The sequence below is a fragment of the Eschrichtius robustus genome, chromosome 12 (genome assembly GCF_028021215.1).
Source record: "Eschrichtius robustus isolate mEscRob2 chromosome 12, mEscRob2.pri, whole genome shotgun sequence".
NCBI lineage: Eukaryota > Metazoa > Chordata > Mammalia > Artiodactyla > Eschrichtiidae > Eschrichtius > Eschrichtius robustus.
The window spans coordinates 16,763,750-16,791,314 of record NC_090835.1 but is presented as its reverse complement, the minus strand read 5'-3'; the positions used below and the strand labels follow the sequence as shown (position 1 = coordinate 16,791,314).

General features: G+C 38.5%; 1 pseudogene; it reads left to right on the top strand.

The window, feature by feature from the left end:
* Window positions 1-209: 209 nt before the first annotated feature.
* Window positions 210-27,565, top strand: part of LOC137773999 (AN1-type zinc finger protein 6 pseudogene) — a 28,008-nt pseudogene continuing 652 nt past the window's right edge.

The window sequence follows — 27,565 nt, the reverse complement described above, 5'->3', positions numbered from 1 at the left end:
CCCCCTCCAGGCCCATGGGGCCAAGGCTGGGAGCCAGGAGCTCAGGCCATATTTCACCCTTGTCCAATCTACACAGCCACAGGGGTGGGCCAGGCCCTAGAGTGATGGCACTAGCAAAACACATGGAAGGAGGAAGGGGTGATTTTCTACAGATAGTAAGGCTCCGGGCAGACAACAGACAGAGCCAATGCCCTAGGCTGAATGCAGCAATGGCTACAGTCAGGACTGGAATCGAGACTTTAGTTACAAGCAAAGATGGAATCTGTGCACAAGTGGAGAAGGCAGTGCCCTCTGTTCCCCTTCAGAAGGCATTGTGTGGACAGAAGCATGGAGAGAGAAATTCACCTCACCGTAAAGCAGTGGAGGTGAACATAGTTATAATTGAAAAGAAAATCATGTAAAGGAACAAAGGCTCTTTAAATAAATACTCAAGAGTTCTCACACCCATTGTGTAATTGGAACTGCGATTAATACCTTGAGATGAGAATATTTATCCAGTACTTTGTCAATGTTTGTTTTTTGTGAACCATTAAAGGTTTGGATCTCTAGCCTTGAACTTTCTATCTCTATTGCTAAACTATAATCGCTATGCACAAACTAAAGAGCGGATGAAATAGTAGAATATACCTTTCAAGAAGAGAAATGAATATGTAATAAGAATATGTCAAAACAAAGTTTGAGCTTGAGCAAGGACCACCACCAAATACTCTGAACGTTTCTCTGCTGCACGTGGTGATGTTTGACCCGTGGACCCCTTACTGGATAGGGAGATGATTGAACTCTCAATGAATTCAAAAGTGGCCTGAAAAACTATATTTTTTTCTTTGAAAAGGATTTGGAATCTAATCTTTACCCTCTAAGTATAATTTTTCAAGTAAGCACTTTTTGAGGGCAATATAATGCCCCTGAGGTTTTTCTGTTCTTTGTTTTTTGTTTTTTTCTTTAATAGGTATGTCCTTCCCAGGTAGAATAATCATCTGATTTCTAAAGTGCCTTTAAATATAGCAGTACCATTTTAGCTACTTTAAAAAATTCAATATGAATGTAATCCCAGATCCCATTAATTATTACACCTTTAAAAATCCATTTTCACCATTCTAAATTTAACACTTTTACAGTAAATACAGTAGACCACGGACACTCACAGGTTTAAATTTTATGATTTTGACAACAGGCGGTGACTATGAATGTCTATGACATATAGTAATTTTCTGGAGACCTGCATTTGAATTGCCTGCGGGGAGACAGATGCTCAAGAATAAGTCTCTTAGCTAGTGACTGAGCGCTCTCATTGTCCAGAAGCTGGGCATCTCACAAACACCTGTCCGCATTGACATAGGTCCTCAACCAAGCTGCTTAAAATGGCCAGAGATGACCGTATTCTGACAGCGTGCACCGTGTTAACGACCTAACACAGTGATTCTCAAACCCGGAGGGTGTTTTAACTCATCCAGAGGACACTCTGTTAAAACACAAATTGCTGGGCGTCGCCCAAGTTTGTCAGAGTTGGAAAAGGAAAATTTGCATTTCTAACACATTCCAAGAGTTCCAAGGTGATGTTTTTGAGAACCCTTGAGCTGAAGGATATTATCCATTTATCATTAGGAAAAAAAGTTTTTTTAGCTAAAATTTCCCAAACATATATCAGTAGTTTTACCAATACAATTTTTTATATCAAATAATGACTAGGGATAGCCTGGGTCAGAAGTGATGTTTTGCTGGTAACACTATCTATACTGGTTGTCAAAATATAAAAACACTTTTGTACAGGTAGTCACTTCATTGAAACAAGTAAATCCTCCCCTTCGCTACCCACTCTATTCCTTTCAACCCACCCATGAACTTAGCAATCAGATGTTAATAACTGGCCTAGTAGGGGACCTCCCAAACCTTTCCAATTGATCATCGCCTTTGGTTGCAGAAAGCAAAGCACATTAGGAACGAGAACTTCTCCTTTGTCCAGTCAGACCCCACCTTATCAGGAGAGAGGAGGGGAAACGGGAGACATACTAAGGTTCCTTTTTGATTAAAGAAAAGAGTTGACAAGTTTGTTTATGCTCATTCCAGTAATGGTGGCTTATTACCATGGAAAAATTATTCCAAGTTTCTGTGAATTCTTGAGGCTCTCAAATCATCCAGACTTGTCCAACGGTGTCAAAGATCAGAAAGGAATCTAAGAGGGAAACTCCACCACTAACAGGAGTGCACCTAATTCCAGGGCATTCTCTGTACCTTTAGAGAGCTGGAGTGTTGACAGACGGATGAGGATTCTTAGATTTGGGACACGGCCATCTCAACGATTCCACGAAATGAAAATGTCAACAATAATTTGAAAGTTGTCTCATACATAACCATATGACATAATAATGAATGCATAAGAATTTATCATCACCATATGTTTTTATATAATCATTGGGTTTCAAGATGTTCTAAAGCAGCACTAATACAGATATCCAGGGGAATGTCTTAGTCAAATCTTTGACAGATTTTCCTCCTGTCTCTGTTGGCTAAATTCTTCATGTGTAAATTACTCCAGTTTAAATTTAATCGCTTTTCTCCATTTGGTCCTTTGAGAAACAAATCGTGTCCCTCATAAAAACCTCCCTAAATTTGAAGCGAATGGTCTAAAAATCTCTATCATCTTTCCTTTTCTTTCTCTCTCCTTTAAGCAAATCATTAAGCACCTGTACCAGGTACTAGGCTGGGTACCAGGGCTACAGATGAACAAAATGCAACTCCTGTCCTCATGACACATATAATATGAGGGAAATTATAGGCTTCCAGGAGAGGAGATATGAGTGGGTCAGATTTGAACTGGGGAATAATATGGCAAGAAGAAGAGAATGAGAAGGACTTAACTTGGGAAACTACTTTGTGCAGCAGAGAAAGAAGGTGCTACGTGGCCAGCGTGGGCGAGGTGGGGGAAGGACAAAGAGGTTACAGTATTCATGACCTTGTTGAAGATTTAAGAACAGAAAAGATCTGAAGACTTACAAATTAGATGTGTCATGAGCAGATTCCATTTTTAAAAAGATCTCTTGGGCCACAGTGTGGAGACCAGATTGGAGAAGAAAAACAGGGGGAAACAACCAACCCTTGTAGTTATTAATATTTCATGCCAGACATGGCGGTGGCTTGACATAAAATAATGGTAGTGAACACGGGAAAACACAGACAGATTTGATATACATTCAGAAAGTAAAATAATCAAGATTATTTGGTGGTGAAGTGAATACGTGGGATGGAAGTAGAGGGTATTAGAAGGATATGAGTGGTGGTGGCACTTCCTCCACGTTCAGAGACTGGGGAGATCAAGAGTTCACCGTCAGTTTTTCTCGATGCCTATCGGCATGCACAAGGAGAGAGCACAGTTATGTGGATCTCACTATTGAAGTCTGGCGCTCAGAAAAATTAAACTTAATCACGTTGGTCATTAACATCTGTAGAAGCAGTATAGCATAGGGGAGAGTTTAGGCTTTGGATTCAGAGGCCTGGGAGGCAGAACCAAAGAGATCATGAATCCCCAGAGAAGGACTTTGAGCTAGCCTAGGAACTGCTTTCTTTATTTTTTTTAATGGTTTTCCAGTTCCAATCCATGAGTGTCCACAGAATAGTAAACTTGACCGTCTGGTTGACTTGGTCTACATCTTGAAACCAAAAGAAATAAACATAATGGATTTCCATTTGGCTCTGCTCAGATGACTGACTGGAGGCCGAGTAAGGAGGTTGAGCTCAAAGGGATCAATAATCAAAACAAACAGTAGCTCTGTCTTGCTCTGGGGACTTCTTTATATATTTTGCTTTTTCACTCTAATTGCTTGGCACCCTAGTTAACGATTTCTATGGGATTAAACCCTATGATAAATAGTATTGATTCTAGCAACAATCAGCTCTGTAACAATTCCTGCACCAATGTGCTCAGATGTCATCAGCAGAGCCAGTGAGTTCTATCTATGAAATCTACCTTTCATTTTAGCGTGAAGCAATAAGCAAAATTCTCAGAATATTACCTCAGCACCAAAAGGTATCCATACTATACAAAGAAAATCATTACATCTTTTCAACTTGTATATACACCTTGCTTTTCCCTGTGCCAGCCTGGGAGATATTCTCTCCCTCCACTGAAGGACAGTACAGCTTCATACCAAAGTCACATTTGAAAAAGAGTATCTTCATATAAATTGCTAAATTGGCCATGATTAGTAAAAAATGTTTCTTTAACACAGAGGATTATTTTCCTTCTATTTTAACCCGATTGGACAAACTCACTCTGCCTTCTGTCTCATCACTTATAAGACCTACACTTTATTGAGAAATTGCTTTATATTTTCTACCCATTATGGGAAATTCTTTACAGTGCATTAAAACGTAACCACTTTAAGAGGCAAGATATATCTATATTTATATATCTATATCTATGTCCAGGCTATATTTATCTACCTATGTCTATAAATATATATATATATTACTTCTATATTATAAACATATAAATATACTTTGTTTGTTTGTTTGTTAATTACAGTCAAACAAGTTGAAGGTTAGTTTATGCTCAACTCAAAAGCCCAAGGGTCATCCAGCTGGTAAGTAGCATTTCTAAGACTTGACTCTTAGGGTACGTGATCTCCAACCTGAGCTCTTGACAACAAAAAGTGATATTTTCTGAATTACTCTTATCTGTGAAAGATTTCGCAATATTCATGGCATCATATGCCTCAATGAAATTAAAGATTTGAATTAAATACCAATATCTGAAAGACCACCTTCAAAAAATCTTTCATGCATGATCTTTGGCGTTTTGAGACATATGTAGCTGAGTCTCCAAAGACAGAATCATTTTCTCAGACTAAATGCAACTACTGAGAATTATAGCCACTTGTCTACTTGCAGTGAAATGTCTTTAAAAATGATCAGTTCTCCCAAATATTCAGTTCATTTTTCAACTGTAAATTACGTAGAAAAGGTATCACCTATGCAGTTCTAATAAATCCTATGGACTGTTTCTTATGATATCATATTTATATGAGAATGTGCAAAATCTCCATCTTCTTCTTTTGAACCAAAATAAAATATAGCAAAGCTGCTGAAAACTTACATTAAAGCACTGGAATTATGTTTCCAAAAAAAGTCAGGAAATATTCAAATAGAGTTTTTGGGGTTTTTTTGTATGTGAGTGAAAGTGATTAAGAGCCTAACTTATATTTGTGAGCCAATGGGGATGCCAAACCAATGGTATAAAAGGTTTCGAGTAGGTGTCTACTTATTTTAAGGTGAAAACCATACCACTCACTGTATGCATATTGTTTTAATGCACCTGTCTTCCTTAATGAGTTCTGAGTAATAAAAAGAGAATTATTCTAGGTATTTCATGTGGAATTATGTAATGTAATGAACAGGGTTTGCAAATGGTTTCTCTTCTACCCAGGAGATGAAGTGTGTAATTCACTAAAATCCTGGATATTGACAGTTCCTTTATCTGGACTGAACAGCCTTAGCTACAAATGACAATTTCATAGAAATACGGGCAAGTTTAAAACGTTGTTCTCAGAAGAAGTTGGGAGAGGGAGAAGACAATATTTTTACTTATATTTGTTTCTTACCTTAGGAGGACATGCTAAGAATGGTTTGACTTTTCTGTATTATGTAAAACACCATAAATATGCCTAAAGGGCATTGTTCATTTTACCTGACACACAGTGATTTCAGCTTCTTCTTGGGAGTCACTCTCCTTCACTCAATCATGAGCTTTATGTCCCAAAACAAGCATATTGAAATGTCTTAAAAGCCCTTCCTTATGGCACCCAGGAGAATACTGTCCAGTTAAGTTCTAAAGAGCTTCATCTCCAAAAGCTTATTCTAGGGACATGGTGAGCAAGGTGTTTATTATTCACATAATCTTTAGATCTTAGGGTGTTTGACAAAGTGAAAAGTGTTATGAGATAAACCATTTCTCAGATAAATCAGCTAGCAAATCTCAAATATCAGTTCCTGTTAAGTCAACCGTATAATTCTATCCTGCAGTTCTTTCTAATAAGAAATGGTATACATCGTGGAAATGTAAATTAATTTTCAAAAATCTGGGATTCTTTGAGAGTGGTATATACATGTATTTGTGGAAATGAACTCTGTGTATTATCTTGTATTCACTTTTGTAAATTGTGTCTTATACTAACATCCTCAGAGACAAAGGAGACTTCAACACTTGGACAATGCTTGGGAGACTTAAGCAAGTAGAAGATGGTATATTCTAGAATTCAAGACACAAAGGCCCTTTTATTTTGTTCCCAAGAGGAGCTGATAAGCCTAACTTTCCTTATGACTAAATTTAGCATGGTATTCCCTCCTCAGACAATTCGGGCCTAAAGTCATTAGATGGAAGTGAGCAAGGTTAAGTGTCCAAGAGGGGTTCAGGGGATGGGAGGTACAAGGGTGACCAGAGATCAGATATCAGAGATAAGGTGGGGTCTTCATGAGCAAGTCTGGGATGGGCTGGAGGAGGAAGCCTGGCCTAGGGTGTCAGAGTCCTAGCAGGGTACGGGGGGCTACCTAGTGTGGGGAGTTACAGCCCAGGAGGGCTTCAGAGGGCATCCATGTGGAAGACGGTCTATCACAGCGGTATCTGAACCCGAGCAGAGTGAAGCTGTCATCCGCATGGGAAAGCGGCTTGGCTGGGCCTATTCTGGGTGACGAAGGCATCTGTGTGGGGGGCGAATGCAGTGAGGTGGTGTTTGGGGACGCAGTCCTCAGTACAAGGCACCAGGACGTGGACAGGGAAAGGAGAGGCGGTGGCATTTTAGCAGGTGATGGCGGCAATTCTACCTCGGTTACACACACAGAGAGTGAGCAAATACGTAAATACTTCAAAGGCCATGAAAGCGGGGTTCTCATTGTCAGAGAATGCAGAAACCAAAATGCCACAGACACTAAGCAGGTGCCACTGAATCCCTGTTATGAGAGGGTCATGAGGAAGCACGTGAAAAGCTCTAATATCTGATTACTGGAGTCAGTGAAACTATACTGCTAGCTGACAGGTGAGTCTCAGATGAGGCCTCAGATTTTCCTGAGACCTAGTGAGTAATTATGTAACAGAGACCTAAAGGCAGGGATTAAAGGCCCAATTCACCCACCTGGAAACTGAGGAGCCTTAAACCTGATAAAGGTGGGAACAGGCGATTCTTTTCCTCTGTAGGGTGCAGGAGAGTAAGTTACTCCGTCTCATGGGAGTGGCCCAGGAAAAGGAGGAACGGGTAATACAGCTAACAAGAACCAACGAATTAATATGCTGCACTGTGATACACTGTCTACACGTTTTGTCTCAATTCTCACGGCAACTCATTATGGGTATTGGGAATATGGATATTGTAAGACTATTTTGCAAGTGAACAGCGTAAAGGTTCAAATTTAAATACACTGCTAGTTGGGACCTTGAGCAAATGTATTACAGGGTAAAAGATCTTAGTCTGATTTTCAGCCCATATTTTTAGCCTTTTTACTTCTTCCCTAAAAAGAAAGAAAAGTAGTCTCCCAGGTATGGTAGCCTCTCTGATGTGGCACCACTCCCAACCTTCCATAAGTATGTTACAATAAATACTACCTTATCAGTATACACTAGCATTGCATATTCTAAGGAAAAAATAGTGAAGAAATGTTTATGGCTATAAGATAATCAAGTGTTTTCTAAGGTAATGATTTATGACTTTTATCCCAAGATGAAAATTGACACACTTTATAAGAAAGGTGAGTTTAATTGTTGTTTCTCTTACTTCTACCGGCTTTCACTCATGGTGCCTTATTTCCTTATGTGTTTATTGATTTTTAACTGCTGGCTGTTCATCTTGTTTGTAAACTTACGTACGAAACTTCTTTGAGCCATGAGATGCAGGTGGGTACCTCCTGGGAGGATTTTGCCATCTGGTTCTGCCACAGGTCTTAAATGTACTACTACATGAGAAACACTTATATCTAAATTTCTGGCTTGAAGTGTTTTGGGACTGACCACATAGTATGAATTTATGTCGCAGACTTGTTCTAATATCAGCTTCTGGTTATAGTCAATTTCCCTATTTTCATGTGAATTCACAGTTCCTTCTAATTCATCTTTGGATGGAGAGTATAGCACTTTTGAGTTCCAGCTATAAGAAAAGAGGATCCCTGCTTTGGTTTTCTCATTTTGGCTCAGCCTTAGGATTTTTTTTTTTTTTTTCTTCTGTACTAGCACCTTCCCCAGTCCCGTGAAATACCAAGAAATGGTACTCGGTAAAACTGAGATTCACATGTGCCCTCAAGGTGAAAGCGGGCTGCAGTGTTCCAATTATTCTCAGGCTCTTGCCGTCATTTAGCTATTGCTCTAAATTCTTTACTTTCTTGCTAGACTACTTATGCATCTCTTTTCTTTTTCATTTTGTTTACTGTTTTCAGAAGAAAGATTGGTCCTAGATCCTCATCTGCTAATACATTACTAGAAATGGAACCATAGGGTAAGTTTTTCATTATCCATTCAGTTATTTAAACTTTAGAGTTCAATGATATGGCTTGCTAAAATTCATCTGGGGAAAAACTATTATAGATGACACGGATTATCTCATAACTAAATTTAAAGAAGAAATTTAACATATCTTAATCTTCCCCTTGTTAATGGATTTTCTTTTTATTGAGGCTCAATAATTTTCTTTCTATATTTTAAGGGATAATGATTTATTGACAGGCTCACACAGAGACTTGCATTCTATGCTAGTTTCTATACTAAAAAACTGTATCACTTAGTAAGTGACAATCTCTCTGGACTACAGTTGCAAGAAGTTAGTAACCTCAAAAGGAAAGTTTTGTATTTCCTATAGTACTTAATCATGGATAAGAATAATACATGTACGTAAAGATTAAGTCACAAAGAGGCTGTTCTGGGACTAAAATCTCATTTGTAACCATAAGATCCTTAAGTGTGTTGATTTTAAATCAATGCATAATTTCATAGCAGACAACTCTCTACTTATAATTCTGGTGTCACCTGCTCTCACAAGACCTGATCTAAAGTTGGTAATGCTTATTACATTAAAACTTACCAATGCCACTTGGAAAAATTAAACTATGTTAATTAAAATATGCAATATTTAACATGGTGTTTCAAATTATTACAGATACTTGACAGACATACAAGGGGTTCAACGACTTGTCTTTTGGAATTCAGTGAATGAAGCTGCTTCTTTTCGTCTTATGTATAATCTTGCACTTCACAAAGGAAACACACATTGGAATGTAACAAAAGTAACCCCACAGTTTATTTTTACTTCTACTTATTTTGTATGAAATATAGGTTTCTAGCAATTACATAGCCAAATCCTCTTGTTTCAGTCCTGATAAATATAAGAAGCAAATTTCCTCTTGCTTAGTTAAATTCTGATAGAAACTAGAAGGGGTGATGCTTAGTAAATGCACAAATGTTTGCTTGTAAATTTTATATAAAATTTGGTTCAGGGACTTCCCTGGTGGCGCAGTGGTTAAGAATTCGCCTGCCAATGCAGGGGACACCGGTTTGAGCCCTGGTCCGGAAAGATCCCACGTGCCATGGAGCAACTAAGCCCATGAGCCACAACTACTGAGCCTGCGCTCTAGAGCCCACGAGCCACAACTACTGAGCCCTCGTGCCACAACTACTGAAGCCCGCACGCCTAGAGCCCGTGCTCCGCAACAAAGAGAAGCCACCGCAATGAGAAGCCCACACACCGCAATGAAGAGTAGCCCCTGCTCGCCACAACTAGAGAAAGCCCGAGTGCAGCAACGAAGACCCCACGCAGCCAAAAAAAAAAAAAAAGTTGCTTCAGTCAAGATGCTCCGTTGATTACTTAACATACAGGTTTTGTCATAAAACCAATCATATAAAAAAAAAGTTTTGAGAATAGTAGTGTTGCCTGGCACAGTGTCTGGCACCTAAGAGCATTAGTATTTAGTAAAATATGTGTGGAGTAAATCAATCACTGAATGAATAAAATGTGTAGTAGATTTATATATTTAAAGTAGTTCTATAAATATCTAATAGCATATTATCCTTAATCCTATTAACTTATCTAATAGCTGGTCTAGGTTAATAGCTTTTAGGTCTGTGGATGGACTAGGGAGGATCCTTGTGCTTTTGGAAATTATGTGCAAAATTATGATTTAAAGGATTAAATGGATTGTTCCCTCCTGGGGAAAGGACCACTGCTCTCAAAAGATCCTTAAAGTGTCTGAGATGAATAAAGGTTAAATATCAATGTCTTAAACAAAGATGGATCCATTATTTGGGATTAAGGTATTTCTCTAATCAACACAACGCTCTTTTACTAGAACACCAAGAAAAAAATACTCTGATGTAGCCAAGTCTCGGGATTTTAAAAGAACAAAAGCGGTATTAGGCTTAATCATTGTACTTCCTGACATAAAATCTCGCAAGAGTGTAAACTCCACAAGGGCAAGAATTTTTTTTTTTTTTTTTTGCTTTGTTCACTGGATGTGTTTCTCAGCACCTAGAATGGCACCTACCTTATAAAAGGTGGTCAAATTCTGTTGCGCAAATGAGTTAAAATTCAAATAAACATTGCTTTCTTTTTTTAAAAAAAGAGATAGACACTAGTTATATTTCAACAATTAAGTGATCTATTATTGTAAATATTAATAAACTCAAAGTACAGGATGTAGCCTCAAAAATACCAAGTTATATACATTTTAAATATTATATAAGATTTATTTTATGTGCTCAGATTTTGGAAAGCCCTTAGTTATTAACTTCATAAACACCTGAAGCTACTGTTTAAATGACCTAGCATAATTTTTGAAAACCTTCCTAGTGTATGGTAAAAATAAAAAAGGAAGAATTTGGCCAAGTGAATCCCTGTTTATAATATGTGTGATGTTATCTTCAGGTTTGAAATCAAAACTTAAATAACCTTCTGGTTTGCTTTATTGAATGGTTTCCCATGTGCCAGTCAAGCTAAAAAGCCATCAAAAAACCCAGTGTGCATTACGAGCACAATGTGTCAGTGAACCAGCTTGATATGACGGAGCTTACACTCAAGCAGGGGACATTGAGAGATCCAGGCCTTTGATTTGTGTTTCTTTCTGAAAGGATTAAATCACGAATTACTAGATAATTAAACAAAAGAAAACAACACACACAAAAAAATCAAGAACAGTGATTAATACATTATTTATTATATCCACATTTACATGTTAATAACAATTTAAACCTAGAAGAGCACTTAGGGATGAGCTAATCCAACATTCATTTGACAGATGGAACACCTAAGACCAAAGAGGTGAACTGGCTTGTCCAGGATAAAGAGAGAGAAAGCAAGAAGGCAGAAGTTAGCATAGACACCCATGTTTTCTGACAGCCGTCTCAGAAGATACTTCCACATGAAATGAGAACCCACATGTCCCCCAATACAGTTACTGAATGAGTATTAGTTGAGTTCATTAATTAGCTACATTGTATTTCCCATATAAGCAGACATATTACTGTATGCTAAAAAACTCAGCATAGTTAAGAACTAAGATGCAGGTCTTGTGTATACTGATGGGTGAATATTTATTACCTGGTATGCTAATGCTAGTGTCTCTAAGAGCTCCCTTGATAAAAATTAAACTGTAGGTAAATGGCTATCCTGGTAAAATGCTGATGGGAACATTTTGATACACCATTTTGGAGGGTCATTTGGCAATATCTATTAATATGAAATAGGCCTATCTTTTGACCTTGCCATCTCATTTCTAGAAGCCTACAGACATGCACATAAGTTGGCCAGGATACTTATAAAAGTAACACTTGTAATAAGAAAGAAAAAAGGCAAATGGCTAGCTGTACTCAGTTTTTAGGATTACGGTGAAGTGACCATCTTAAAAGTTTCTGTGGAAATTTTAGTCCCAGCATCTAGAATGGGTGTGATATACAGTCGACCCTTGAACAACGTTAGGGTTGGGGCACCTACCCTCCGCACAGTCAAATATCCATGTATTGTCGGCCCTGCATGTCCTGGAGGTACTTCTGTATCCTCTGTGCCTCCGAGTTCACGGTCTACATCCACCGATTCAACCAACCATGGATTACGTAGCACTGTAGTATTTACTATTGAAAAATATCCACATATAAGTGGCTCCCCGCAGTTCAAACTCATTTGTTTGAGGGTCAACTGTATAGTAGGAGCACAATAAAATTTAATTCTTCAAAAGCACAGAACCTGACACCTCTTGTACAGAGAACTTCCATAAATGTTCTCCATCAATTCATTCTCCCATAAATGTACTCAGTCAACCTACTGGGAAGCACCACAGTGTAATGGTTGAGGGCCAGCATCCATGATTGGTGTCAAACATCTAGATACCTATCTAGGCTCTGAACACTTAAGCACTCAAAACCTGCTTCTTTTGTTTCTTTGTGTAAAGCAGGGATAACAGCACTAACCTCATTAGGCTGTTCTAAGCGACTGCCCGAACATCAGAGGCAACATCATGTGTATACGCACACAGGCCTTATATACTGCATGCATCATTTTTGTTGTCTAAGAAGTGGTTAAAATACTGGCTCCATTTTATTGGATTGTAATGGAGCTCAAGGGAAATGTTGACTACGATATGCTTTACGTTTCACATAATTGTAAAGTAGTATCATTTCATAATTGTTTAACAGAAATCCTGAAAATTCTCAATTGAGGTGATGTCTAATATGATAATTGCAGTGGATTGTGACGGGGCTGTGGAAGCAGTCTCTAGTAATAACAAATCTATTTAAAATAAAAAATATGCTAATATATCATGTGCCTGCTATATAGAAATTCTGAAAGTGTAATAGTATATAGAGTAAAAAAGCCAAAATTCCTTCCTTTCCTCCCCAAGTATAACCATTTATTAAGTTTGGTGTATTTTTGGAAGCATATATAACCACCGACTAATATATTTTAAAAAGGGACAAAAGTCCATGTTTTGCTTTGCAAGTTGTACTTTCTATAGCTCCTAAATTGTATCACAAACTTCTCGAATTTGACAATCTATATAATGTCAACTAATAGGTATTCTTGTGATTGCGTAGCTTCCAAAAGAAACAGGCTTAATTTTATTTAGATCAGGAATCAGCAATCTTTTTTTCTGTAAAGGGCCAGATGATGTTTTCAACTTTGAGGGCCATGTGGTTTTGCTGCAACTTCTCAGCTCTGCTACTGTAGTATGAAAGCCTCCAAAGGCAATAAGTAAACACACAGGAATGGATGTGTTCCAGTAAAACTTTATTTACAAAAACAAGCTGTGGGCCAGACTTCACCTAATGGTCCTGTTTGCTGAGGCTTGTTTTAGATCACTTTTTAGTATCCAATGCTAGTTCCTAGTCCCCTAAGCCAGACAGCATTTACGTGAATTCTATAACCTCGTGCAAACTCATACAAATTGGAGATCTCACACAGACTTTTAATTTTTAAAGGCACACAACTGTCAAATGATGAGTTAAACACTGTCCTAGGGCAAATGAAAGGCATCTTGAATACAACTGGTCCCCATGGATAGAATCCCATCAGAGAGAGCGTTATTTTATAAAGAGAAAACGGCACATTAAGTTACTCTTCATTAAATGAAAAAACAAAAGCTACTCAGGAACTATTAAAAGCATGTGGAGATTGAGTGAAAAGAGAAATAGATGAGGTATGGCAGCAAAAAGAACAATGTCAGTGCATTTTATTGATCATTAACCTTTTGAAATAGGAGGCATTTGAAAACCTCAGAGAAGTGTGTTATTGGTTTGGCATGAAACCTCTAATGATGCATGAGAATATATGCTCAAAAATGTCAAAGGTCACCAGAATCACATATTGGCAGATAAAATGTTTTTGATATTGTGTTATACAGAAGTAAAAGGGCAACAAGCTGACTTCTATTGTAATGCTGGCTGGGGAAATTCTGTGGCATTCAGTAAAGTTAAAACTGAATGTAGTACAATATAATCTTGGCCTCCTTTCTATACACCATCAGATAAAACTATTGCTAAAATATCAATGTTATGGATATATTTCTTATCAAGTATGCATTAAAGATGTCAAGGATTGACCAAATTTTTTATATTAATGGTGGTTCAACAATTTGCCAGTGTAGACTTTTTGTTAAAAATTGGAGAACCAACTCACCTATAGACAGAGACAGTCTTAGACATATAAAGCTCTTCCTCCCATTTTACTCATTCTGTGATTTCAAATGTCTAAAATATTTCTGTGAGTGGTATCTTAGCTATTGAAATATTAGGATAAATTTGATCAAACCTATTTTTTTCTAGAAAAAAAGGGTCTAAAAAAAACTTAGCAGGGATCTGAAAAATCTTTAAAGTTTTGTAGGACTGCATATTTTTTATACATCACCAAATAAACATTGGTATGCTAAAAAAAAAAAAAAAAATCCTACCATACTCAGAGCACTGTGCATACAGGACCACATCTGAATTTTTTTAAGCTGCTTTATTTGGAAAATAATTCAACACTACCTTTCAAAATAAACTCGATTTACAAAGTTAAGCTTTGCAGGTGTGTTAATTTGATAAAAATAAAAATAAACTTTAGACCAAAAATATTAACTTGGCATAAGGGTAGGATGGATTTCTTGATTTTTGTTGACAATGATCTACAATCTACCTAAAGAGAAGATAACATTTATAACATGTGGTATAAATGCGAAGACCTAGTACACATTAAAAGAAAAATATCCTCATGTATTCTCCTGCAGAGACTTTTTTTAAAGATCTACAATGAGACGGCCTATGAGTTTTACTTTGGGTGATCAAGCAAAAGCAAAACAAAAACAAAGTAAGAAGTCATCCTTTATTTCTAGTTTCCCATATCGTCCCCTATTGAATCCACTAATACTAATATTGATCTTGCCCCCAGAATCTCACAAGTGTTCCCATTCTTCTCAATCACCTTTCCTTTTGCTACTCCAGCCCACGCACCAGAGGTTCTCATTGTCACAATCACACTAACCTCCAAACTGGCCTCCCCACTTTAATCCATGTAATGCACAGTGGCCAGTTTGATTTTTTTAAAAAACTATTTAGACCATGCCACTCTTCTGCTTAAACATTAAATTGCTCCCCACATTACTGCCTATGAAATCCAACTTTCTTATCATGACCTAGAAGTCAACAAGATGTTTTCCACTTCATCTGATACCATTTTCTCTTGTCCAGACTCTGTTCTTGCCTCAAAGCCTTTGACTTAATGATTTCTCTGTTTGGAAAGGTAATATTTGTGACACCGAGTCCCCCTAAAACCGAGTGCCTCTGCCCAGTTTATGATAAACCCCTCTATCCAAAACATTATTCCCTTTCTTGTCCAACACCTATTCCCCTCAAGATTGAGAGGTATAAAAGAAAATGGGGGATTGAAACCAAGCAGGATACTGTGGGGTCCTCCTGGGTACAAAAGCCTCTCCACGTCCCCTGTTTCTTATCCGTAGGAAAAAGACTTCAGCCTCCTAAAGCACCCCTGAGTGCCAAAGGGCAGATTCAAACACGAATTCGGGAAAGGAGGGAATACAGAAACAAAGGAGGAGCAGTCAAGAAATAATAATGTGTTGATAAAGCAGGGTCCTGGTTCCTCCTCAAGGGATACACATAATCTGGTACAGATCTATGAGCTCTTCTATAGGAACTAAGGCCCCCGCCCCACCCAGGTGGAGTCTGGTAACTTCAGGCTGAGCATAGGCACTGGACCCTAGACTGCGTGGAACCAGAAGGCTGATGACCAGATTCCTGGAACACCACCCTGTTACCTCCCCACCAACCAGTCAGGAAGGTCGCATGCCCTGCAGTCCTCCCCCTAAATTTTGCCTATAAAAACTTTTCCCCCAAAACCATGGGGAAGTTTGGCCTTTTTGAGCATGAGCTGCCCTTTCTTCTTGCTTGGCCTTTGCAATAAACCTTTTCCCTTCAAACTCCGACATTTTGCTTTCTTTGGCCCCACTGTAATCGGGCACATAAACTTGGGTTCGACAACAGTCTGAACTCCTTTTACGGAGAGAAAACTCTCATCCTTTAGCTCTTGGCTGAAATCTCCTCCAACCCCTAACTTCTCATTCTGTGAGTCCCCCTTTCCTACCACTGCCGTTATTAGTTCTCACACTTTATTTTCTTCACAGTCTGTAGCAATTCAGTTCATTTTTTGATCACTTGTCTAATGCCTATTACTGCTTACAAAATGGAGGCTCCATGAGAACAGAGGTATTGTTTTTCTTGCTAACTGCTATATCCCAGTGCCTAGGATGAAGGCCCACTCAGAATAGTGTGAAATAAAATTTATATTTTATGGCAAGACGACAAAAATTTAAACATAATTTCTTCTCTGCCCTTTGGCCTCCTCTCTCCCCCTTACTGTGCACTGTGTATCTGCAGTATGCATCAACCAAACTTCCCCCATGAGCAGGAATACCTTGTCACCCATAAAGAACAATGTTCTTCCAGCATCAACAAGACAACTCCTTAAAAAGATAACATTCCTTCTTGATCTTGTAAGGGGTCATGTGACCCACCAGGTTGACACTTAGATCTGGATTATGTAAACTGTCAATAATACGTCATTTGATGTACAGCCCTCTGCCTCAAAAAAATCTTATGTAACTGTGCCTTGATTTCTAACTGGTGGAACAGTTCTCAGAGCTTTCTGAGATGCTCTTCCGGGGTTATAATCCTCAAATTTGGCTCAAATAAAATTTTCCATTTCTTTCTTAGATTGACTGATTTTTTTGTTTACAATAGATAATCAGACATTAATTACTGAATGAGACACACGTTACAGATGAAAGTTCTGCAGATCCAAGGATAAAATAATGACAATATATGTAAAGTACATGCACACAACACTAGCTTTATAATTAAAGCCTCAAGTCCTTATTAGGCATTTCTTGAAAATGTCATAATTATAAACGGAGATTAAATGTAGACAGACAAGGGAGGGAAAATATTATAGTAATAAAATTTCAAAAACCCTTTGTTCATGCTGAAAAAGCACAACACAGCTTAAGAACAGAATGATTTTGTTTACGTAACTGACTTTCTGTCCCCAAATTCAATAGGAGCCGATCTGAAGCACTCCTCTATCAAAATGTCAGGTCTCAGTAAATGACAACTATTGATATTTAGTGCACTCCTAACAATACCAGACCATGCACCATGTTTTACGTGTATTCTATGTTAATCGTTTCAACAACTTTATTGAGATGCTAGGACCATTATTCTCATTTTGCAGATTAGGCAATCTTGAATCTCTTATCTCAACAGGCCATAGAAAGAAGAATATTTCAGCAAGTCATCTGCTAGGCTTACAGAAAAAAAAGCACTGCAGATTTTACTGCTGTGCTTAATCATTTATGAATCTTGGTTTAACTTCTATCTCTTGCTGGAGAATGGAGAGACTGTGGAATGTTCAGTTAATAAAGAGAAAAGACATTTCGTGTCTTTTCCTATGATTCACGCAGAAGAGTCAGTTATTAGAGCCTGGCATAGGAAGCAACAGGGATGAGAGGATTACACCTGACTGCAAGACGGGAGAGAAGGCTCCAGAACTCTCATTTATTAATTTACTTCATTAATTATTGTATTTACTGATTGTCTACCAATTACCAAGCAGAATGCCTCTATGCCAGAGATACGAAGACAGATAAAACACATTCCCTGCCCTAGACTCAGTTACTGTCATTTGAGTGGAGAGACAAGCAAACCAATGATAAAAATATGCTGTGATAACTTCTTTAATAGACGGTATTTATAGAACACTTTTCAAGAGTTAAATATATACCTAACTTCTGAGTAAATGAAACAGTGCAAAACCAATCAGCGTCAGATGCTTTTATGAGACAGTAGGGAAACACTGAAAACACAATTCAACAAATAAATAATTATACACATCTTAGTATATAGATACATAACTGAAAAAAGTTTTCAGGAGGAAACAGAAAAACCCATATGACCGTGAAACAAGAAAATTTACTTTCTTAATGTTTGACTATTTACAAACCTATCCCACTCCCCCAAATCATATCATATTGTTATTTATTTCAGACATAAAGCTGTCAGATTAATGCAGACTCTCATGCAAAACTTCATCTTTGACTGTCTGAAGTTAATTCCTAAGTGCCACTGCCTGACAGATGGTTTCAACTTTTCCATTCTCACAATAAACAGACAAGTTTACCCTTTTCAGGAAAACTATCTAAATTTGATTTCCAATAATTCTTAAGGATAAAATTAGTGTCTAGACGACATAGCTATAAAACATCCAGCATATCTATGCAATATATTTGACAGTCAATTGTCTTGTAAATCAAGTGATATTTTTACACTGACAACTCAAATTTAAAGCATCTTTTCAAGTTAACATTGTTAGGAGTATAAACACATTATTGTAAACACAGATACCTGACAAAAGCATTTCCATTCCTGGAATATTTATTTTTATTTAAGACTTTTACAGTTTATTTCCTTTCTTACCCTATAGTCAAATACATTTCTCTTCTTTGACATTCATATAACACTAATTATTATACACTCCCATACTTGAAAACTTTAAATTTCATTATGATTTCTATGTTCAGTTTTCAATATTCTCTTTTCTTTTTCAAGTATGCTTGTTTTACATTATTCCAGATTTTTAGAGATTAAAGTTTAAAAAGTTAAGGAATATAGGGACTTCCCCAGTGGCACAGTGGATGGGACATTGAGCTCCCAATGTAGGGGGCCCAGGTTCGATCCCTGGTCAGGGAACTAGATCCCACATGCGTGCCACAACTAAGGAGCCCTCCTGCCGCAACTAAGGAGCCCATGTGCTGCAACTAAGGAGCTGGCAAGCTGAAACTATGGAACCCTGGAGCCGCAACTAAGGAGCCCGCCTGCCACAACTAAAACCCGGAACAACCAAATAAATATTTTTTAAAAAGTTAAGGAAAATAAAGAATATGCCTACTCTATAATGTATACATGATATATATATACCATACACATTACACAATTATATTATATTTTATATATATTCTTTAGAAAAAAGAAAAATGAAACAGAAAGATATATATACAACACCGAGATTTTGCAAATTACAGCTTTCCCTCAGGCTCTAGCTAGTAACTTTAATTTGATTTCAGGGCCTCCTCCCAAGCAAGCATTTCAGAAACTCCTTTAACCACTTCTGATTAATCACCCAATCTCTCCTTAAGGAACTCCTCCATTCTTAGCCCCTTTCCTTCGCCTACATACAAAAATTAGTCCTGTGCTTTACTGTATTATTCAAATTCTGAGCCCATCCTTGTCCTGTTTTATTTGGCTCCAAGAATGATTTAAGATTAGAAAAGGTAAACTTTCCACTTATATCCTCAAGCATTTGTCTATGTGAATCAACAAAGAAAACCTACATTTGAAGTCCAACTTGCTGGCTCTAAGGACTCGGGAGAACGAAGTATTGATATTTTCTCCCTTAAGACTCTTGCACGGATTAGCGTTATTTCACCCACTGCCATGTCTATGGGTCCATAAAAGAAAACACGCTCAGGCCACCCCTGAGAAGACAACGTTATGGTAACTGAACCTGAAACATAAATCTGAGATGAGGCCTGAGGACACCAGAGTCCACATTTTTTAGTGTGGAGCTCGACCCCCACGTGAGACTTGCAAACTGTACTTCAATAAAAAAAAATTAAATTAATAATTTAAAAAACCCAGCATGGGGGAAAATAAGTTCTATGAGTCAAACCCCTGACTCATGCTAAAAAAGCATAAGAAGTTTATGGGTGAGGAAATAGAGAAAGATTTTTTTAAATTAATTACTTAATTTTACTGAAGTATAGAAAACTTACAATGTAAGTTTCAGGTGTACATAATAACACAATATTTATATAGAATACACTCCATACAAAGTTATTAAAAGATTTTTGATGAGGCTTTTGGGTCTTATTATCACAAACATTAATTCCCCTGAATTGGGAAGACAACGGTTTCGTCCTCTTTATCTCAGTTTGAGAGGCTTCAAGGAGATCACTTTGTGTGTCATCTGTATTTTGAGGACACACTGGATTGATATGTGTGTGACTGAGTAGGAACCTATGGTGCCTTCCCAGGACGGAGCCCTCCCACTATGTCCTCTGCTTGCCTCTTATTTCTAGAAAAGCTGTAGTCTCCCAGGCCCCCTGAGTCACAAAAGCATGGCTGAAGAATTAATGACTGAAAAGCAATCTTGAGAAAGAAAAACGGAGCTAGAGGAATCAGGCTCCCAGACTTCAGACTATACTACAAATCTACAGTAATCAAGACAGTATGGTACTGGCACAAAAACAGAAATACAGATCAATGGAACAGGATAGAAAGCCCAGAGATAAACCCACACACCTATGGTCACCTTATCTTTGATAAAGGAGGCAAGAATATACAATGGAGAAAAGACAGCCTTTTCAATAAGTGGTGCTGGGAGAAATGGCCAGACACTATAAGACTTTTATAGGCCAGACACTATAAAACTCTTAGAGGAAAACATAGGCAGAACACTCTATGACATAAATCACAGCAAGATCCTTTTTGACCCACCTCCTAGAGAAATGGAAATGAAAACAAAAATAAACAAATGGGACCTAATGAAACTTAAAAGCTTTTGCACAGTAAAGGAAACCATAAATAAGACGAAAAAACAACCCTCAGAATGGGAGAAAATATTTGCAAATGAAGCAACTGACAAAGGATTAATCTCCAAGATTTACAAGCAGCTCATGCAGCTCAATATCAACAAAACAAACAACCCAATCCAAAAATGGGCAAAAGACCTAAATAGACATTTCTCCAAAGAAGATATACAGATCACCAACAAACACATGAAAGGATGCTCAACATCACTAATCATTAGAGAAATGTAAATCAAAACTACAATGAGGTATCACCTCACACCAGTCAGAATGGCCATCATCAAAAAATCTACAAACAATAAATGCTGGAGAGGGTGTGGAGAAAAGGAAACCCTCTTGCACTGTTGGTGGGAATGTAAATTGATACAGCCACTATGGAGAACAGTATGGAGGTTCCTTAAAAAACTAAAAATAGAGCTACCATACGACCCAGCAATCCCACTACTGGGCATATACCCTGAGAAAACCATAATTCAAAAATAAGCATGTACCACAATGTTCACTGCAGCTCTATGTACAATAGCTAGGACATGGAAGCAACCTAAGTGTCCATCAACAGATGAATGGATAAAGAAGATGTGGCAATATATACAATGGAATATTACGCAGCCATAAAAGGAAATGAAATGGAGTTATTTGTAGTGAGGTGGATGGACCTAGAGTCTGTCATACAGAGTGAAGTAAGTCAGAAAGAGAAAAACAAATACTGTATACTAACACATATATATGGAATCTAAAAAAAAAAAAAAAAGGTTCTGAAGAACCTAGGGGCAAGATGGGAATAAAGACGCAGACCTACTAGAGAATGGACTTGAGGACACGGGGAGGGGGAAGGGTAAACTGGGACGAAGAGAGTGTCATGGACATATATACACTACCAAATGTAAAACAGATACCTAGTGGGAAGCAGCCGCACAGCACAGGGAGATCAGCTCGGTGCTTTGTGACCACCTAGAGGGGTGGGATAGGGAGTGTGGGAGGGAGATGCAAGAGGGAGTAGATATGGGGATATATGTACATGTATAGCTGATGCACTTTGTTATAAAGCAGAAACTAACACACCATTGTAAAGCAATTATACTCCAATAAAGATGCTAAAATTAAAAAAAAAAAAAGAATTAATGATTGAAAGGATGTGAACATGTGGTGACAAAAACAGCAGTTGGGCCAGGAGAACTGGTAAGAATTTAAATAGTGAATCAGCCATATGTCAACCACAGAATCTTTAGCTCCTCCCTGAAGTACACAGATAACTGTATCTGATGCACAGTCACTGTGTTGTTTTACAGATGCCAATGCCCCCACCAAATGGAAGAAGTTAACTGCTTGATGACCATGAGCACATAGCCCCCAGAGTGGCTGGAGCCTGAGGATTGATAATGTTAACCCCTGTGACACCACCCTTGTTACCTCACCATCAACCAATCAGAGACTTGTGCAGAGCTGACCACATACCCTGTGACTTCCCTCCCTCATTTTGCCTTTAAAAATGCTTCCCTGAAATCCACTGCAGGTTTTGGGTTTTTAGAGCATGAGCTGCCTGGACTCCTTGTATGGCACCTGTAATAAACGCTGCACTTTCCTTCACCACAACCCTGTGTTAGTAGATTAGCTTTACCACATGAGGGCGAGCGGACCCAAGTTTAGTTCGGTAACATGTTTCCCACACAGAACTATCTGAAGGACAAGTTGTCCAGCCTGCCTTCCTGAGTTGGAATATACAACATGATGGCAACAGTTAACAATGCCATACGATGTATATGAATGTTAAGAGAGAAAATCCTGAGTGCTCACTGTAAGAAAAAAATATTTTATATTTTTTTTGTATCTCTATGAGATAATGAATGTTAATGAAACTTGCAGTCATCATTTCATGATATATGTAAGTCAAATCGTTATGCTGTACACCTTAAACTTACACAGTACTATACATCAATTATATCTCAATAAAACTGGAAAAAAACATAAAACAAGGTGATAAGACAAAAATAAGATGCTTTATAGTTATATCCCATGAGGCTTGTTTGTTTGCCGTAACTTTACAAGTTATGCCACTTTGTTTTTTATATATACTTAAGCAAATTATAAAATATGCAACACATTATTTTAATTAAGGTGAATATTTTAACAGAAATAGCATGGATAAGGCTGAATATATCTTTGACCACAACTCCTAATCTCAATACTGCCACTTCATTCCGGAAGTAACCACTATTACTGATTTAGTGCATTCTCTTCCAAACCTATGGTTTTATACATGAATGTATATCCATGAAAAATTTCATTTAAATTTTCACATAATTAGAACCATTTTTTCATCTTATATTTGCCTGTAACACCCAAAAACCTGTGTGGGAGGAGGTAATCAAGAAGACTTGACCGCCAGTTGAACTACAGGCTGGACCCAGGCCACTGGAGGCTTGCCATCCCACCTCCACTGTCTTGGGATGTGTGTTCAGCTTGCGTTCCTTGCTCCTAGCAACTGCACCAAGGAAACAGCCCTGAAATAGGACTGGGTATGTTACTAAACGCAGTTAGGGGCTCTATATAAACAGTTCACCTTTGGCTGGTGAGTATGGAGATCTACTCGTCTTGCAGCCACCCAAGACAAGCCTTCTTCTAAGTAAGCTCTCTTGCTTATTAAACCTGCCACCTAGCAATCTGGAAGGGTCTGCCTTTTTCTTTGGTCTCTCCTGCCCTCTGCTTACTGGGGGTCAGGAGCGGGGGCTGTTTCCTTTTACACCCAGGAAGTTCCTGAGGAGGTTATGAAGCAACAACCCGTCTTGCATATTTTTACTTGCAGATTTCTTTTTAAGTACTGCACACTAACCCACAGCATCTATTTATCATATCGTATTTTTCTCCTTCTGTGGACATTTTAATTGTTGTTAACATTTTTTTTTTCTTTCACAGACAACAGTGAATATCCTTCTTATACTACTAAGAAAGCATTTTGATGTAAATCTCACAGTTTATAAATTCTTAAGGCCACAAGGCTGTGCTTTAATCAGATTCATTCTTTCATAGATCTTAATCATGATGTCTGATTTTACTTTACACATTGTCTTATTAAGAAATGTTTTTGTCCTGCCTCAGATATTTTTTACTCATGTGTACTTTAGAACATTGGATACCAAATCTGATGGTTCATTACCAAAATCAGCTCGTTAGACAAAAGTCCGTGGATTCCTTGCCTTATCCTGAGAGACTCTGATTCAAGACAGCTGGGCAGGAACCCACTTCTGATACTTTGGTTTGAAAACCTCTAATACAGAAAGAAGACCTGAAAACAAACTCCTCCTGCTTCTATGAAGCTTTACTTAAAGATAATTCTCAGGATAAGTTATTTCCATGCATACTCCATGCTCTGCCATGGCAGCAGCATGTAGATAGTAACCTCTGATGTCCTAATACAGAAAACTGTAGGACTTGCTGGTATTCCTAAACACCAAGATCATCTATAAATCACAAACAGCTGTGCACAGGGTCTATCTCAGCCTAGGAAACACAGGATTTTCAAGGAAGAGCCAAGAAAAGAATCTGTAGTAGATGCTGATAAGAAGGCACTCAAAGGTTTTCTATCTCAAGTTTAGTGGCTGAAAAGCTTCCTGGGATTTTTCTGCTGTTGGAAAAGTGACTACTCTTTTATTAAGTGACAAGTGATCTCACATTTGTCCAAGAAAAAAAAAATATCCAGATCAATATGTTTAATTAAGGTACTTTTCGCCTTAAAAATCACAACGTCATGATTAAACTCTGTTTTCATGTTAGAGTCTTACTCAAATTCTCAAAAACATGTCATAAATAAGAATGAGCCTGAAGGTATTACAGGATGTCATGCATGTTTTACGCATAAAAATGTGAAGATATCTAAGAGTCAAGTTTTTCCTTTAACTGTATAGAAAGGCTTTAAAACAACTAGAACACTCAGATGGGAATATGCTATCTGAGAAGAGGGAGAAAACAATATTTTTGATGCAATTTTTTTCTCTTAAAAATACCATTTAGTTTCAAGGAAAATAATTGAAATCGAACACTTAAGGATGCAGGAACCTAACATTCTTTACATATGACCATTTTGGGAAATTGTTCTGAACCAGTAAAGAAGGCTACTTTTCCTCTTTGATCTCCCTTTTAAGCCCAAGAAAAAACGGTGGGCGTCTCCTTTCAATATGGCATTTTCTGTGTCAGTTTTCACCTCGAGCAATAAGCAAGTCTACACATGGGGTCAATGAAAACGATAAACAGAATGAAATTTCAAGTATTAAGAAAAATTAGCGCTAACCTTCTCATTCCTGCAATATGTGAGATGGGAGAAAAGTTGAAATTGGTTCTAAGTTCGGAGAGTTGAGGGCTTCCTTCCTCATGTAAAGCGATAACCCCATTCTGTGTATTATTTCATTTATTTATCACACACTAGAGGCAGGCATATCCCACCTCCGTTTTATGGGTGAGGAAAGGGATTTAGAGCGCTCAGGCACTTTGCTCAAAAGCCCCAAGCAAGGGAGAGGCAGATTCAGGCATTACAGGCTATCTGATTCCAAAGCACACCATCGCCATCTTTCCCCAAATCCTCCTCTACCATCCCTTCTAAAATACAATTAAAGTGTACCTACCAAGCCTGGATGCTCCGCTCACAGCTTTCATCATTTCTTTCCACCAGCTTGTTGCTTAGACCTGGAAGCTCTTCCCCCAGGCAAGCCACCGTCCGCTGCAAGTCCCTTCCAGTTGCCTAGGAGCATGCCGCGTCCCCACTTCTCTCCTGAGCAGCTGGGGCTCATCTACTTTCACAACACCTGTAGCCACTAGCTGCCTTTTCAACAACACAGGCTGTCAGCAGAAAGCTCTCCACAGAACTTAAGTCTCTGGCTAGAAGTATGGGTACGTGCCGTTTTGAAGAAAACTCTCTTTGAAGGTACTGAACGACCTTTCAGTGAAAGGTGAATGTCCCTGAACATAAGTGAAATGTTTTCAATTAGCATTACATTGGAAAATATACCTAGTGCTTACTCTCCCCCTTGCCTTTTCTTTAAACTGAAATCTTGGCCTAGATTTATCGTTTTCTCTCTCTTTGAGATCATTTCATTACTACATAATGAATCTCCCGAGCTATGGCAGGAGGCAACTAGAATTTCCCCCCCGCTCCCCCCCCACCCCGATTCTGCATTCCTTAGCATCTGCTCTTAATAGAAGCGGGAAAACTCAAGGAGAGAATGGCTTTCTTTCCTACAGAAAGAGCCTAGTCAGGTGTTGCAAATTTAGACAAATGTGCTTAATTTCTCAAGTAAGAAAGCTTTTTTTTTCACATGGTAGCAGTAGCCAAAGAAATCTCCTTTGGCACTTCCAGGGCCAGCAGGACTTTGTCACTCACGGGCAGTGGTCCTGGCAGATGAAGGTAACCCACTATAGGTAAGAACACTAAACTAAGTACTGTTCTCAAAATGCGGCTTCTGGACACTCTTCCCATGATTTCCCTTTTTCTTTTTCTTTTTTTCTTCTTTATTGGAGTATAATTGCTTTACAGTGTTGTGTTAGTTTCTGCTGTATAACAAAGATAATCAACTATACATATACATATATCCCCATATCCCCTCCCTCTTGCGTCTCCCTCCCACCCTTCCTATCCCACCCCTCTAGGTGGTCACAAAGCACCGAGCTGATCTCCCTGTGCTATGCGGCTGCTTCCCACTAGCTATCTATTTTACATCTGGTAGTGTATATGTGTCCATGCCACTCTCTCACTTCATCCCAGCTTACCTTCCCCCTCCCCGTGTCCTCAAGTCCATTCTCTACATCTGCGTCTTTATTCCTGTCCTGCCCCTAGGTTCTTCAGAACCCTTTTTTTTTTTTTTGAGTCCATATATATGTGTTAGCATACGGTATTTGTTTTTCTCTTTCGGACTTACTTCACTCTGTATGACAGTCCCATGATTTCCTTCTCCTCAACACATTTCCCTCTAACATACGGCAGTGTTCATTAAAAAAAAAAACTCTCAGCCCCTCATGTTCTTCAGTCTAACATCTAGAACCTTCTCTGTAGCCAAACGAGCTCTGCCAGGCCAAGGGACCCTGTTTTCACTTAATTACCATAATTCATGAGGAACAAGTATGAGGTCATGAATAGGCCTTATTGATTAATGCAGAAGCAGTAAAGCTTTTAGTCTGAGATTTAACATCTTTCTGAATAACATCCTCTGAATAGTATTACTGGCTTTGATTGTGGCAACATTTTGAGCTCTCCGCCATTTGCATCTTGTTTTGAGAGAATAAGGGTTGCAACCAGCAGAGGCTGAGTGCCTGACATGTGCCCAGTATTTTGCTAAAAGCTCTATAAACATTACCTTAGTTCTCACAGCTACTTGAGCATATATTCTACAATATCCTTCTCATCCTCAAATTGCTCTGTAGTCCTTTCCTTTGCTTTATAACTTGCATGTAACCTCCTGGAGACGAGACGTCTTGTCCCAAGACCAGTATCTGAAACTATGGATGAATTAATGAACTACCCTTTGAGGTTTAATACTGTCATCCTGTGTATTTTACAAGTAACTCTTGAAGAATAATTGAGCATTTAAAACCCAATAATCAGGTCAGCGCCAGGAGCCGGCCAATCCCGGAGCTCTCCCCCGCGGTCGCGGCACAGGCCGAACAACCAAACAGAAAAGTTTAATAAACAGCAGGCGGAGGGGCTGGCGGTGGCGGCCGGGCCCAAGCGAGCAGGAGTTCGGTGGCCTCACCTGTCCTCATTCACGGGCGGCGACCGGCGGCGGCGGGCAGCGCGTCAGGCGGAGAGAGCCGCCGCCAGCCCAAGCAACAGCAGCAAAGACAACCTGACATAGGGAAGTGGGGACTGCTATACAGAGGACTACAAAGCATCCTCAGTGCAGTAGGAACCCTAATCCAAAGTCCCTAT